This window comes from Lemur catta, chromosome 11, assembly GCF_020740605.2.
Source record: "Lemur catta isolate mLemCat1 chromosome 11, mLemCat1.pri, whole genome shotgun sequence".
Taxonomy (NCBI): Eukaryota; Metazoa; Chordata; class Mammalia; order Primates; family Lemuridae; genus Lemur; species Lemur catta.
Window position 1 is genome coordinate 79,445,985 of NC_059138.1, and position 15,726 is coordinate 79,461,710.

General features: G+C 35.9%; 1 pseudogene; it reads left to right on the forward strand.

Annotated features, from left to right (window-relative positions):
* LOC123646995 overlaps positions 1 to 5,483 on the forward strand; it is a 43,019-nt pseudogene extending 37,536 nt beyond the window's left edge.
* The last annotated feature ends 10,243 nt before the right edge of the window (positions 5,484 to 15,726 follow it).

Consider the following 15,726-nt stretch of genomic DNA (forward strand, 5'->3'; position numbering starts at 1 on the left):
CTTGCAGATAAGTGGACCACTGTAAATGTAATGTGGTGTCAGGGGTGGACTCCTGGAACAGCAAAAGTATGTTAGGTAAAATCTAAGGAAATCTCAATGAAGTAAGGACTTTAGTTAACACAATGTATCAATATTAATTTATTAATTGTGCCAGATCTGTCATACTAACGTAAGATGTTAATAATAGGGGAAACTGGGCTAAAAAATACAGAGAAAAAGCAGCCCAATTAGAAAATTGGACAAAAGACAGGAAGAAATAATTTCACCAAACAGGATATACAGATAGAAAATAAACACATGTTCAATGTCTTTACCCATTAGGGGAGTGCAAATTAAAACAATGGTGAGATATCACTACACATCTATTAAAACGACCAAAATTAAAAGGAGCCACAACACCAAACACTGGGAAGAATGAAGAAAAACCGAATCACTCAGACGATGCTTGTGGAATGTACAACAGTACAGCCCTCTGGAAAACAATTTTCTAAAATAAACACACACTTAACATATGACCCAGCAATTACATCCCTTAACATTTATCCCAGAGAAATAAAAATGATGTTTACCAAAAAACCTACACATAAATGTTCATAGCAGCATTATTTCTAATACTCCAAAACTAGACACATCCCAGAGGTACTTCAACAGGTAAGTCTTTAATCTGTGTTGCATTCACATCATGGAGTGCTACTGAGTGGTTCAAAGGAACAAACTATCAATAATACATGCAACAATCTGAATCTCTAGAAAACTGTGTTAAGGCAAAAAAGCTAACCACAAAAGGTTACATACTGAATTATACCATTTATGTTAATATATGATTCTTGAATTGACAAAGTTATAGAAATGGATTAGTAATTTCCAGGCATTACCGAGGCTATTGGGGTGGAAAGGAAGAGATGTGGTTATGAAAGTATAATATTAGGGATCCTTGAGTGATGGAAAGTGTTTTGAATCTTGGCTGCATCAATATCAATACTCTGGTTGGGATAGTATACTACAATTTTGTAAGATGTTACTATTGGAAACAAAGTGAAGAATGTATGTGATCTCCCTCTATTATTAATATTTCTTAAAACTACATGTGAATGTATAATTATCTCAAAATAAAAAGGTTAATTTAAAAAATGTGTGATGACACTGCTTTGATATGGTTGAATGCAAACAAGCACTCTCAAATAATGCTATTGTGAGTGAAAATTAAGACAATTTTTGGAGAAAAATTCAGCAATATCCACCCAAATTGTATATATACATCCCTTTGGCCCATCAATTCCACTCCTAGGAATTTAGACTGCAGATATGTAGATGTACTATGTATATGAAATAATAGATATAAAAATATTTGGTGTGGCACTGTTTGTAATAATAAAAACTGGAAATAATTGGAAAGTCTATTAATACGAAATTAAATAAATTCTTAAATCAATAAAATGAGAGTAGGAAGATACAAAATACCATCAGTATAGTCAATAATCTCTATCATACTGCCATGAAATAATCTTTAAGACAAATTGTAAGGAGAAAAGGCAATGTCCAGAACACTATATACACTTTGGTTTCTTTAAAGAGAGAAAGAGAGAGAGGGAGACAGTGAGAAGAAGAGAAAGAGAGAGGGAGGGAGGGAGAGAGAAAGAAAGAGAGGGAAAAGTAATTTGCTTCCTGGAATATGCATAGAATATCTTTGGAATCATATATAAGAAAGTGGCAACATCGTTTCCCTTCTGGGAGGGAAACTGAAAGAGTGGTGAGAGGGAGCGTTTTCACTTTGGGGTTTTGGATCAGTTTCTACATCTGGTGTCTGGGTTCCTGATAAAGATAAAAGAGAATATGGAGAATCCCCATCTACTCTTACCTTTCATGGGTTCAAATAGAACGAGTCATGTGTCTTTTCTTTAACTGCAAGTGAACCTAGGAAATATAGGGGTTTGCAAGTAATATTTAGTGAGCAGTACTGTATCTGCAGCAGTGTTGCTGTCTTGCCTTTTCAAATACATAAATTACACTGATCTTTTTAAAATAAAGTGGTTTAAAATGATGTTGATGGTTTTTTTCCCTTTAAAAACGAGTTAGTGTTTCTTGAGATGGGAGTGGTGAGAGATGGGTAGAATATGGTGGTGAGCATTCAATCATTGTAGCAACAAAAGACAAAACTCTGATGTATCATTTGGTCCAGAAGAGCTTGGAAGCAGGAGCTAAGTTTATGAATTGCTCAGCTGCTAAGAAAGACATCTATCTAGAGGCAGAGTTACAGGCATGGGGCAAGGGAGGGACAAAAAAATAATTGACCACAGAAACAAATTACATAACATATGGGAGGAAAACTCTGTCATGCAAATTGATGCACTTTCCTTACATTTTTTGCATTTTTTCAATTTCTGGAAACTTCTTTTGCAATCTTATTTTAGATATGCAGCTCTCCCAGCATCCATTCTCAGGAAAGGTGCAGATGGAGTCGTGTTAATGTTAGTGTGAATCCAAAGAATCACCTCTGCCCAAGGCTTTACACTGTAAGTCTCAGTAATTATTTCAAAATTGATACCCCTGTAACTCCTTAGAAAAATTGCAAGTATTAGTGTTAGGGACAGGTGCAGGTTGGCAATGGAAAAAAGGGGGAAAACATGAGGAGGTCTATGAGCATTTAGAACCTAATCGGCAACAGCAGGAACTTGCAGTTAGGGACTTTTCCTTGCCAGGAGCATATGTAGAAACTAGGAGTTCATGTCCAAAGGTGACTTTTTCTCTATTGACATACATTAGCATAGTAAAAATCACACCGATCAGTGCCATGAAGTTTACAATTGTCATGGCAACCCCTGGAAGTTATCCTATAAGGGTAAAATTGGGGAGTGCCCTTAGCCCTAAGAACTCTCCACCCTTTTTCCAGGAAAATAATGACTGTTCCAGCCACCATTTAGCATATTATAAAGTATAGACATAAAAGTAGAAGTGTGGTAAGACCCCGGCATTGTCTCCACTCACAAAGATAGACTCATTTCCCCTCAGGAAATGTCCTTTCACTTTCTATTTCTATGCTGAAAAGCCTGCAATAAAAGCTGCTTTTGTGAGTTGCTTGTGTCTGTCATCACTCTGTTGCACCTGCCCTGCTTGTGATTATTCCAAGCCATGAGCCAAAGAACCAGAGCAAAACCCCTCAAAAAAATCAACACTGATAATCAGCAAACAAGTACTGAAAATATTTTGAAAAGCAAGAAATATCTCCTGAGTTACAAACAAGTCCACAGAAAAACCTGCACACAGATGTTTATAGCAGCTTTATTCATAATTGCCAAGACTTGGAAGCAACCAAGATGTCCTTCAGTAAGTGACTATATAAGTAAACTGTGGTACATCCAGACAGTGGACTATTACTCAGCCCTAAAAAGAAATTAGCTATCAAGCCATGAAGAGACATGGAGGAACCTAAATGCATATTAGTAAGTGAAGGGAAGCCAATGTGAAAGGGCTACCCACTGTATGATTCCAACTATATGATGTTCTGGAAAAGACAAAAGGAAGACAGGAAAAATACCAATGGCTGCTGGAGGTTAGGAGAGATGGAGGGATAAATAGGCAGGGCAGAGAGGATTTTTAGAGTGTGAAACTATTGTTTATGATAGCACAATGCTGGATATATGTCAGTATATATCTGTCAAAACCCACAAAATGTACAACACCAAGAGTGATCCCTAATGCAAACTACAGACTTTTGGTGATAATGATAGTCAATGTAGGCTCATCAATTGTAACAAATGTACCCCTCTGATTTGGGATATCGATAGAGCTCTGCGTGTATGATGGCAAAGAGGTATGTGGGAACTCTCTGTTGTGGACTGAGAGTTTGGTGTCCTCCTAAAATGTTGAATTCTTAGCTCCCAACGTGATGGCATTAAGAGGTGGGGTCTTTGGGAGGTAATTAGGTCCTGAGGGTGGAGCCCACATGAATGGGGTTAATGCCCTTATTAAAGAGACTCAAGAGAGGTCTCTCTCTTTCTTCCATATGAGGATATGAGAAGACAGCAGCCTAAAAACCAGGATGAGGACCCTCACCAGAACCTAAATTGTCAACACCTTGATCTTGGACTTCCTAGCTTCCAGAACTATGAGACATAAATGTTTGTCTAAGCCACCCAGTCTATGGTAGTTTGTTATAGCAGCCTGGACTAAGATGCTCTCTGTACTTTCTGCTCAATTTATATGTGACTCTAAAACTGCTCTAAAAAATAAAAGTCTATTAAAAAATTCCAAGCATCTGCAAGTGAGTAAGAAAAGTATTTTGAAGAGCAGGAGATATATCCAAAAAGCCTCTATATTTATATCACTGGCAGCTACTTTGCTAAGGCTTCCCAACTCAGAGCACAGCTACTGTGGTTGTGGGGTTAACCCAGGTTATACTGCTTCATCTGCTTATTAACATCAGCTATGTAACCTTGAGCACGTCATTTAACTACAGTTTCTCCCCTCCTTCACAGAATTGTTGTGCAGATAAAAGAGTGCATATTCAACAGAAGAGTATAATAAATAGCAGTTGTTGTGATTTTTGTCATTATTTAATACATCCCAGAGGAATTTCATGGGAAGTAGGGAAATTGGAAAAGCGAACAGCCAATGGTTTTTTACACCCACCATACGCACATACATATATACACATCCTTGTCCTGTAAGTGGCTCATTTAAAATCCAGTGCATTTATGGAAATGCCTTCCCTCAGAAAAACGTTACCATATGTCAGATCTGATGGAACAGATAAGGGTTCAGAACCATAGCACCTCAGTCTTGTTCTCCCAAGACATGAATCTAATCAGTTTATGCAAAGAAACCAAAGAAGAAGGAGGAGTAAGAGGAAAGGGCAAAAAGAAAGTAAGTGAGGAAGAAAAACCTGGTATGAATTTTTGTACATAAGTAATAAAAGCAAGGGAGTCACAGCCCCAGAGTCTCTGGGCAGCTTCTGTTGTGTCAGCGGCTGTCATCGGTGGCTCCCCTGGACTTGCAGACTTGGCTACAGCCTGCGTCAATAGACACCTGCCATCCTTCTGCTGGGGCCAAGTGGTGCAGGGGGGCTTCAGCCGTGGCTCCAAGTAGCTGGGCGTCCCCACAGCTAACTTTCCCCAACAAGTCGAAGATAATCTTCCAGCTGATGTATCCACTGGTGTTTATTAAGGTTGGGCTAGTGTTGGAAGTGGAGAAGGCCATAAGATCGTGGTCAGCATAGGATGGAACTCATGCTACAAGAATACAAAAGAGTCCATGGAAACTCATATCATGCATACCTTCAAAGAGGACTTCCACGGGAAAATCCTCAATGTGGCCATCATTGGCTATCTCAGACTAGAAAAGAACTTTGATTCTTTAGAGTCACTTATTTGAGCCACTCAAGGTGATATTGAAGAAGCCAAGAACCCACTAGTTCTACCAGAATATTTGAAACTCAAGACAATTTCTTCCAGGTTCCTAAAAGCAAAATAAAGAATGGCCATTGATAAAAAAAAAATCATCTTATTTATTCATTCACTGTTTTCTAGTATTTCACTGTTTGTAACTGTCCAGTTTCATCTTGGTTATATTTGAAAAATCAAACATATTCCTAGTTTAAACAGTACAAGGTAGTTAACATGTTGTGCTTCAATTGTGAAACCTGTCAGTGTCGCAGCAGTAAAAAGATTCATTTAAAAATCAAGATCTTTTTCGTGGAATATGTTGACTAAAATGTACCATTAAAAAGGTAGTAAGTGTCTTATGATGGAAATGAAATGTTTGTAAGTATGGGTAAAAGGGCAAGTCACCAGTTTGAGATTAGAACTATAATTATCATGGTAAAATATCTGCATGTTTGTACTTACATAGCATATACTACTAAGCAGAGAAAGCTAATAAAAGTAAATACATGAAACAGAAGTTTGATAGTTTATTATAAACTTAAGGGGGAAAAACCAGACTTTGTATTTTTGATATTTTGTGCATTAACAAATTATTACAATCATGTGAAATTTCATTTTAGTTATTTCCTTTGAAGTCACATCATTGTACCATGTTAATATTTGTACAGAGCTGCCTCAATTCTAAGTGGTCTAGATTGCCTATGCCTATTTTTCTGTTTGTATATTAAGACAGTAAAATAAATGTTTTTTGAAAAGAAAACAATAATAAAAGGATAGCTTTTATAAGAAGAGAAAAATAATGTGCAATCATATATCACTTGTTACCTACAAAAAGAGATTTATTTTTCTTTGCTAAACCTTTCGTTGCTTACGGAAATAATTTTATGTTGAGTCTTTGCATTTTCAAAAAAAACTCTAAAAATACTTACTAATTATATTCCTCCAGAATTTGCACTTATTTAAAACATTTTTAATAGACTTGATTTTAAATACTATAATTTTAAAATCAGGACTATTGTTTGGCAATTGTGTTATTCATGTCCTTTGCATAGGCAGCCACTTCTGGAGAGGCCCTAAGCTTGCCTCAACCCAGCCCAAAGCCCCTTAAAACCCCATGCCCTGGCTCTAACATTTGTAGGATGTCATTGCGCACAGCAGGCAACCAAAGGAACGATGTTACCTATATTGAACTTTCATTCTAATTGGAGGAGAACGATAATAACAAATAATTTTGATAATTTCAGGCAGATTAAAGTGCCATGAAGAAACTTAAGCAATGAAAGGGGATAGAAAGGGAGGCTCTGGGCAAGAGAAGGAAGCTTCTCGAGAGTAGTTAGGGAAATTTTGTGAAAATACAACATTTTAGTAGAAACTTGAAGGACCAAAAATACTTCAGGGAAAAGTCGTTCAGGAAGAAGTAGTAAGGAATTTAAGAGCCTTAAGGCAGAAATAATCCTGAGCTGTTCCAGGGTGAGAAAGGCATCTGTCACAGCCGGGAGCACAGGGAGTTGTGGGGACATGGCGGAAAATAAGGTCTGGGCATCAGGCAGGGACAAGGTCATGGAGGGCTTGCAGATCATGCTGAGGGGTGTGAATCTTGTGCCACGTACAAAGACAAGCCATTTAAGAGTTTTAAGCTGAGGAGTGAAATTATCTTACGGATATTTCATAAAATTACTCTGTTATACAATAATGGATTCCACGGCCAAGAGACATACAAAAGACCAGAAAAGAGGTTAGAGCAGTAAACCGTTTAAACAACTGAGGCTGGAGAGGTACAGTATTAGCACTGGAAATGCTGAAAAGTGGCTAGTTAAGAAATGCATTTCAGAATGTCATGGTAGAGCGCCAAGCTGAGGGACCAATGTATGATTTATATTGTTAATATTTTTCAAAGATGCTGAATTTTATCCAGTGTGTTTTCAGAATTTATGGGGATAATATTATGATTATTTTTCCCTAGAGCATTAATAGGTATATTAATATTAATCAGTTCTTGCATTCATACAGGAATTCCATCCGCTTGTTCTTATTCTGTTAACTCCTTTAAAGTACTACTGCATTATTTTTGCTAGTAATATGCTTATTGACTTTTTATATTGATATTTATATTGTGATTAATTTGTAATTATTTTTATATTTGTAGAATTTTTGAAAGAGTATCTGTGCATGCTTAAGAATTTATTTTTATGTTCTGGATTAGAATACTTTACATAGTTTTAAATGATTTGTTTCTTTTATGTTCTGGATTAGAATATTTTACACGGCTTTAAATGATCTATTCCTTAATGGTTTGGTAGCATTTTTTTATAAAACTATTTGAACATGGTGCTGTTTGCTTAAATGTAGCTCAATGAAGACTTTTTGAATTTCTTCTGTAGCAATTTGTCTGTTTAGAATAATTTCTGTCTCTTCTGGAGTCAATTTTTAAGTTTATATTTTCCTAGAAATGTCTCCTTTTTAGCTATGTTCTCAAATTTATTGCATAAAATTAAGCAAAGTTGTTTCTTATTAAATTTTCTCCATATTTTTAAATATTTCTGTATGATCTTTTCTTATATTTTGTATTTTTACTTTTTTATTTTATTGTTTCCACAATTGGCTCTATGATATATTAGTTTTACCCTTTTATGTTTTCTCCTGTATCATTTCTTCTTTATACTTAATTAAAATTCAGTATTTAACCTTCTTTACATTTTTATATTTTCTTTGATTTCTTACTTCTAGCTAAATTCAGATATTTTCACCCTTTCTTATTTATTGATATAAGTATATAGTACCATAAATATTTCTTTGAACATTGTTTTAGCTGTATCTGTAACTTTTAACTGGAGTGTTTCAATTAACATTTTTTAATGGTCTGAATTTTTTTTTCACCTTTACTTAGTAAGTCAATGAACATTTATTAATCATTGCCTGTGTGAACACCATGAGAATATATGAAAATAATAGCATGAATACATAACCATATTATCAGAACTTTTGGGTTTCACAGAAAAACCAAACTGTCTTATAAATAGAAATTCTATTTGCTTATGTAACAGAGCTGCTGTTGCTTTAGACACAGCTAGATCTAGCTAGATCTCAAGAATAAGGTTCTCAGGGCATCTCTCTCTCTTTCCATCTGACCTCTCTCTCCTCTATTTGCATGCAGGCATTATGGCTATCCTGCGGTCTCATTGTTCTGAATTTTTAATTGAGTTTGACTTTAAAAAAACTTTTTAAGAAAAAAATTTAATTTCCAGGTGTTAGGGATTCTTGTTTTGACTTTTTCCTATTTCCATACTTAATTTCTAGTTTTATTGAATTGTAATCAGATAGTATCAGTACTTTTCTACTTTGGGGACTAAATTGATGTTTTATCTGTGGTCTAATATATGGTCAATTTTTATGACTGTTCAATGGACTCTTTGTTTCCTGGCTCTGAATTCAACATAGATTAAATAGAAGTAATTTATTACTTTAGTATAGGCTTTTATATCCTTATATATTTTTTAACCCACTTGTACTGTTATGGACTGAGAAAGGTGAATTAAAGGCTCTAACTAATGATATATTTCTGCCTATTTCTGCTTGTATTTCTTATATATTTTTCTTTATGCAGGTTGATGAATAGTTCTATGGTACATGGATATTCGTAAATGTCAGGTTTTTATTATTGATTATACTTTTACCATTATGAAATACCCTGCTTTTTCTCATTTCATTCTTTTGGTTTGAATTCAGGCTTCTGAGCTACTAAAGTCTGGATTGTTCTTCCTTTTTTTGTCTGCATTTGCTTCTTATGTCTTTGCCTATTCTTTCATTTTTATCCTTTCAGAGTCATTTCATTAAGTATTCCACTTATGTCTCATGCACATTCATGTATTGCTTTGTGATTCAATCTGAGCATCTTATTTTCTTACATGCCCTATATTGCATTTTTTTGCTTTTACTGTTTCTTTCATTAGACGATGTTACTGTTTTGTTGTACCTGTATTTCTTTCTTATTATTTGAAGTTTATATTTTTCTTTAGTAGCTATGCTTGTAATTTTATATAATTACTAACTTCTATTGCTGTAGATAGTATCTACTCATTCTCTACTAAATGAGCTATGACAGAATTAATATATGTTTTCTTACACCGCTGTTCCTAAAATAAAATGAATAAGTAGGAAATATCCCAGTTAAAAATTTCTAAGGATGTAAACTGGATAGCCACATGTAGAAGACTGAAACAGGACCCACAGATTTCACCTCTCACAAAAATCAAATCATGGTGGATAACAGATTTAAACCTTAAATGGGAAACGATTAGAATTCTAGAAGAAAATGTAGGAAAGACTCTCACAGACATTGGTCTAGGCAAAGAATTTATGAAGAAAACCCCTAAGGCAATCACAGCAACAACAAAAATAAACGAATGGGACCTGATTAAATTAAAAAGCTTCTGCACAGCCAAAGAAACAGTCACGAAAATAAACAGACAGCCTACAGAATGGGAAAAAATTTTCGCATACTACACATCAGATAAAAGACTGATAACAAGAATCTATTTAGAACTCAGGAAAATCAGCAAGAAAAAATCAAACAATCCTATCAAAAAATGGGCAAAGGACATGAATAGAAATTTTTCAAAAGAAGACATAAGAATGGCCAAAAAACGTATCAAAAAATGCTTAACATCCCTAATCATCAGGGAAATGCAAATCAAAACCACAATGAGATACCACTTAACTCCAGTGAGAATGGCCTTTATCAAAAAATCCCAAAACAACACATGTTGGCGTGGATGCGGAGAGACAGGAACACTCATACACTGCTGGTGGGAATGCAAACTAGTGCAACCCCTATGGAAAGCAATATGGAGATACCTTAAACAGATTCAAGTAGACCTACCATTTGATCCAGCAATCCCATTATTGGGCATATACCCAGAAGAACAAAAGTCATTCTTTAACAAAGACACCTGTACCCGAATGTTTATAGCAGCACAATTCACAATCGCAAAGATGTGGAAACAACCCAAGTGCCCATCAATCCACGAATGGATTAGTAAACTGTGGTATATGTATACCATGGAGTACTACTCAGCTATAAGAAATAACGATGATACGACATCTCTTTGGTTCTCCTGGAGAGAGCTGGAACCCATTATACTAAGTGAAGTATTCAAAGAATGGAAAAACAAGCGTCACATGTACTCACCAGAAAACTGGTTTCCCTGATCATCACCTAAATGTACATCGGGGAAGGATACCAATTGGATATCAGACTGGCATGGGGGGTGGGGGGAGGGGATGGGTGTATGCCTACATGACGAGTGCGTTGCGCACCCTCTGGGGAATGGTCATGCTTGAAGGTGCAGACCCGGGGAGGTGGGGGGGGGGAGGGGATGGAGGTATGACTACATGATGAGTGCCAGGCGCACTGTCTGGAGAATGAGAACGGACGCGCTTGGGACTCTGACTCGGGGGGATGGGCAGGACATGGACAATGTATATGACCTAAACTTATGTACCCCCATGATGAGCTGAAATAAAAAAAAAAAAAAAGTCCATAAAAAATAAATGCATATTTAAGAAAAGAAAAAAAAATTTCTAAGGATGAGAACATTTAAGATCTGTTTTTCACTCAGATAAACCTAAAATTTAATGTTATCAAAGGAAAATACAAGTACAAGTCTTAAAATAAACATCGGGGTGGTCACTTTTCTCAACACATTGCTTTGGAACACACAGGCTTGTTGGGATCTTCAAGTCCAGATTTTCCATCTCCTATTTGAGTTATATCAGTATCCCTGGGCAGGATAATTCAATTAAGCTTGAGCCTTTCTTTATCGTAGATGGCTTTTAATGGATTTTGAATTAATGGCTTTCTATAATCGGCAAGGTTGAGAAGACCTTGTGGCAGAAGAGTGAGTGTTAAGGAATAAAGACTGAAACTAAATGGAAGATTTCCACATGCAACTTCCTTTCCCCATTTCTCTAGTGACTTGCAGTGGCTTCTGATTAAGAAGTTTATCTTAATATTGTTGAGTGAAAAAAGAAATTATAAAACAAAACACGTGAATAACTCTGCCTATATAATAATATGTATAATATCAGTACAGCATAGAAACCAACATCTATTGAGCACTTTCCATGGATTGTCTTTTTTATTCTGCAAAACAACCTTATTAGCAAGATCCTATTAGCCTCTTTATAGATGAGAGAAATTAAGCTTACAGGAGTGGAAGAGATTTTCCAAAGTCATTCATTCATTAAATGGAGAAACCAAAATTTATACTCAGGCCACCTAATAGTAAAGCTCAAAATTTTTTTTAAAAAAATGGACTGGATACTATGTATTTATGTGCAGAGCTGTCCGAACTTTCCATTTTATAATTCTCTATTAGATTTCTTACAATGTGTATGTATCATTACTAAACATAATAAAAACTGAGACAAAAGAAGTCTTTTGAGATGTTTGCAAAAGCATTCATTTCCTTACTATCCAAATGTATATTTACTTAATAATTCTTTCTGCTTTTGCTCCCTTCCTAAAACTTCACTCCCTAACTTAATCAAATGAATGTTAGGAACCCAGGCATAGTGCTCTTTCAGAACTCAGCTTTCCAGGTAGAACTGTCTGCTGTTTCAGGTCACACCATTTTTCTCTTTGGTAGAGATTTGAATAAAACATTGGGAATTCTCCAGGAATGGCTTTTAGTGGTGAACATATGCCAGCTGGCTTTTCAATCACAAAGTTACCTTTGGGCTGCTTGCATTCCCAGCTGAGCAGAAGTCACTCTGCCCACTTCCGAAGCTCATAATGATGGTATTTTACAGGAAGCAGGCTAACTTTAACATTTCTTCAAAATATTTCAATTAAAGTTTATTTCTAGCTCGGTGTACACATTTTATGACTTTTTTTTTTTTTTTGGCTGTCTTGTGTAGCATGGTTTAAAGGAAGATATTTCCTCCTTATATATGAATCTGCCTTTTTTTTTTTTTTTTTACTTCCTTCATGGAAAATCTGTAGATATCATGTTCTTAAAAGTATATTTCCCAATTCTTCTAGTTGCACTTCTGGATATATTCCTATTCTCTAAAGAAGTGGGTCTGAGGTAAGGGCAGAGTTGTCAGGTCTTTAGGGATATCAATTTGATTATTCCATAGAAAAGAACACAGGGCACATAGAGGATGTGCTTGCCTGGATCCAAAGGTATGCATGCCAAGTCCAGATCTCAATGATCAGATGACATCCTGACAATATCAATGAACACTGATAACCAAGTCAGCCACAGAGATGTATGGAGATGTGTGGGAGGAAAATGATTCTGACACCAGAGTAGGAACACTTGTTTGCATACTACTGTTGAGTGTCCACCCTTCCATTGTCCACATTTCTCTTAAAACTTTGAGAAGAGGGTTAAAAATTTCCAAATATAATTGTGGGGTTGTTACTTATAGGATAAGATCTTTGATATAAATGCACTAAATGAAGCCTTACAATTATAAATTTCTTTTATAATCTTGATTAATATTTCCTACTTGATCTTTCAAAGCACAAAAAAAAAGTCTTTTAAAAGTTTTCACTCTGTTATTAGTTTTCTTCCTTCCTTTTTTTCTTTCTTTTTTTTATTTCAGCTTATTATGGGGGTACAAAAGTTCAGGTTGTATATATTGTCCATGCCCCCCCATCCTCTGAGTCAGAGCATCAAGTGTGTCCATTCCTCAGACAGTGCACATTGCACTCATTATGTAGGTATACACCCATTCCCTCCCCCCACCCCCCGTCTCAGTCTGATATCCAATTGGTATGCTTCCCCGATGTGCATTTAGGTGATGATCAGGCAACCCAGTTTGCTGGTGAGTACATGTGGTGCATGTGGTATTCCATTCATGGGATACTTCACTCAATAGAATGGGTTCCAACTCTCTCCAGGAGAACAAAAGAGATTCTATTTCACCGTTATTTCTTATAGCTGAGTAATACTCCATGGTATACATACACCACATTTTACTAATCCACTCATGAATTGATGGGCATTTGGGTTGTTTCCACATCTTTGCAATTGTGAATTGTGCTGCTATAAACATTTGGATGCAAGTGTCTTTTTTATAGAATGACTTTTGTTCTTTTGGGTAGATGCCCAATAATGGGATTGCTGGATCCAATGGTAGGTCTACTTGAATATGTTTAAGGTATCTCCATATTGCTTTCCACAGGGGTTGCACTAGTTTGCATTCCCACCAGCAGTGTATGAGTGTTTCTGTCTCTCTGCATCCACGCCAACATGTGTTGTTTTGGGACTTTTTGATAAAGGCTATTCTCACTGGAGTTAAGTGATATCTTATTGTGGTTTTGATTTGCATTTCCCTGATGATTAGAGATGTTGAGCATTTTTTCATATGTTTGTTAGCCATTCTTATATCTTCTTTTGAAAAATTTCTATTCATGTCCTTTGCCCACTTTTTGATAGGGTTGTTCCATTTTTTCTTACTGATTTTCCTGAGTTCTAAATAGATATAATTAGTTTCTTTTTTGAAGAAAATTGAAGATTTCTTGCATATAAAGTATTAGATAAAAGTACCTCTTCTTCAGGAAATTGATCTCAATGAGAACAAGCAATACCTTAACATGGCAGTAGAATTCCACATGCTTCAAAAATTGTGAACAGGCTGGGTACAGTGGCTCACGCCTATATTCCTTGCACTCTGGGAGGCTGAGGTGGGAGGGTCGTTTGAGCTCAGGAGTTCATGACCAGCCTGAGCAAGAGTGACACCCTGTCTCTACTAAAAATAGAAAGAAATTAGCTGGACAACTAAAAATATATAGAAAAACTTAGCAGGGCATGGTAGTGCATGCCTGTAGTCCCAGCTACTTGGGAGGCTGAGGCAGAAGGATTGCTTGAGCCCAGGAGTTTGAGGTTGCTGTGAGTTATGCTGATGCCACAGCACTCTAGCCTGGGCAACAGAGTGAGACTCTGTCTCAAAAAAACAAAAAATTAATTGAGAACAGTACTTTAATGATGATTGTATTCTCTCCTATGTATTCCCTACTTTTGGCCAAATTTTATTACTATCTAACTATATATTCACGAAAATATTTCTATGCCCTAATATATTATTGATTTATTTTAAATAATTATCAATAAAATATTATTTTAACACAATGAGAACACAATGAGAACTAACAAATGAGAACTAAAATTGAAGCTTCTAAAAATTTAGATATTGGTGTAAATGTCCAATTTTTCTTAAGGAAGATTTTTAAGGAGAATGCACATTCAAAAGGCAAAATCATGAACTGAAGTATACTGCACATAGCACTTGCAATCTCAAAGCAAACAAAACTTAATTTTGTGTATGGATAGCAGAGAAAGGATAGATGGTTCATGCCACTCCTTTCAACCACACTACCACTTCCTGGGCATTTTCTTTGAATATAACAGGCACTAACACAATCAATTTTACCTTTGCCCACTATGTGAGCATTTGTCAGAAAACTAAACTTTAGTTTGAGCAACAGAAAAATCTAATTCTAGTTTAAAAAAAAAAAATCAAGCGAATGGAGAAAATGGATGTCTATTGATGCATTTACAAGCTGTGTAGGCCTTAGCTTGTAGAAATGTGCTCTTTATAACCTGTCAGGAGTATTCCAACTCTTTTTGAAATGGTATCTGCAATAGAAAAAGGACCAAGCCTAGTAATGGGCTCTTTCATAGAATTATAATGTATTAAACGTAGGAATACTAAAGATCACCTGAAATATATCAGGTAGGTTCATTGCAGGAAACAGATGGTATGTCTAAAATACAATAATTCCAGGAAAATTTTAGAAAGCACTAATTAAAAAGACATGGGAAGCATGTAGGAAAAGCAGAAGGGATGATGAAGTTTCCTGGGATTAGTAACAGTGGGATGCAGTTACCACTCTTAGGCCTGAATGAGTGATGGGGAAAGTGGCCACTTGGATGGAGAAGGAGACTCATATGGAGGGTAGGGTCCCAACTTGAGAGGAGTTGTGAACTCAACTGAGAGACATGACCAACTTAATAGTAATATAGAGAAAAATCTGAGGGAATAAATACCTAACTTCAATCTCCTCCCTTCCTCCAATCTCCTGCCAGGGCTTCCATAGGCCAAACTCAGCTGGAAATTAGAATGTCAAGGGGCCAATGGATGCTATTTATAGATCTCAACTTCCCAGAATAAAGAGCAGCATACAGAAGGATAAACATGTACCTAGAAAGGGAAACAAGAATATACAACACATGACCCAGTGGTCTAAATTTTTAAATGAAGACATCGAGTCCTAAGGATGCAGTGACTTGCTGAGGTTCAACCAGCAAATTAGAAACAACTAAAATCAGAAACT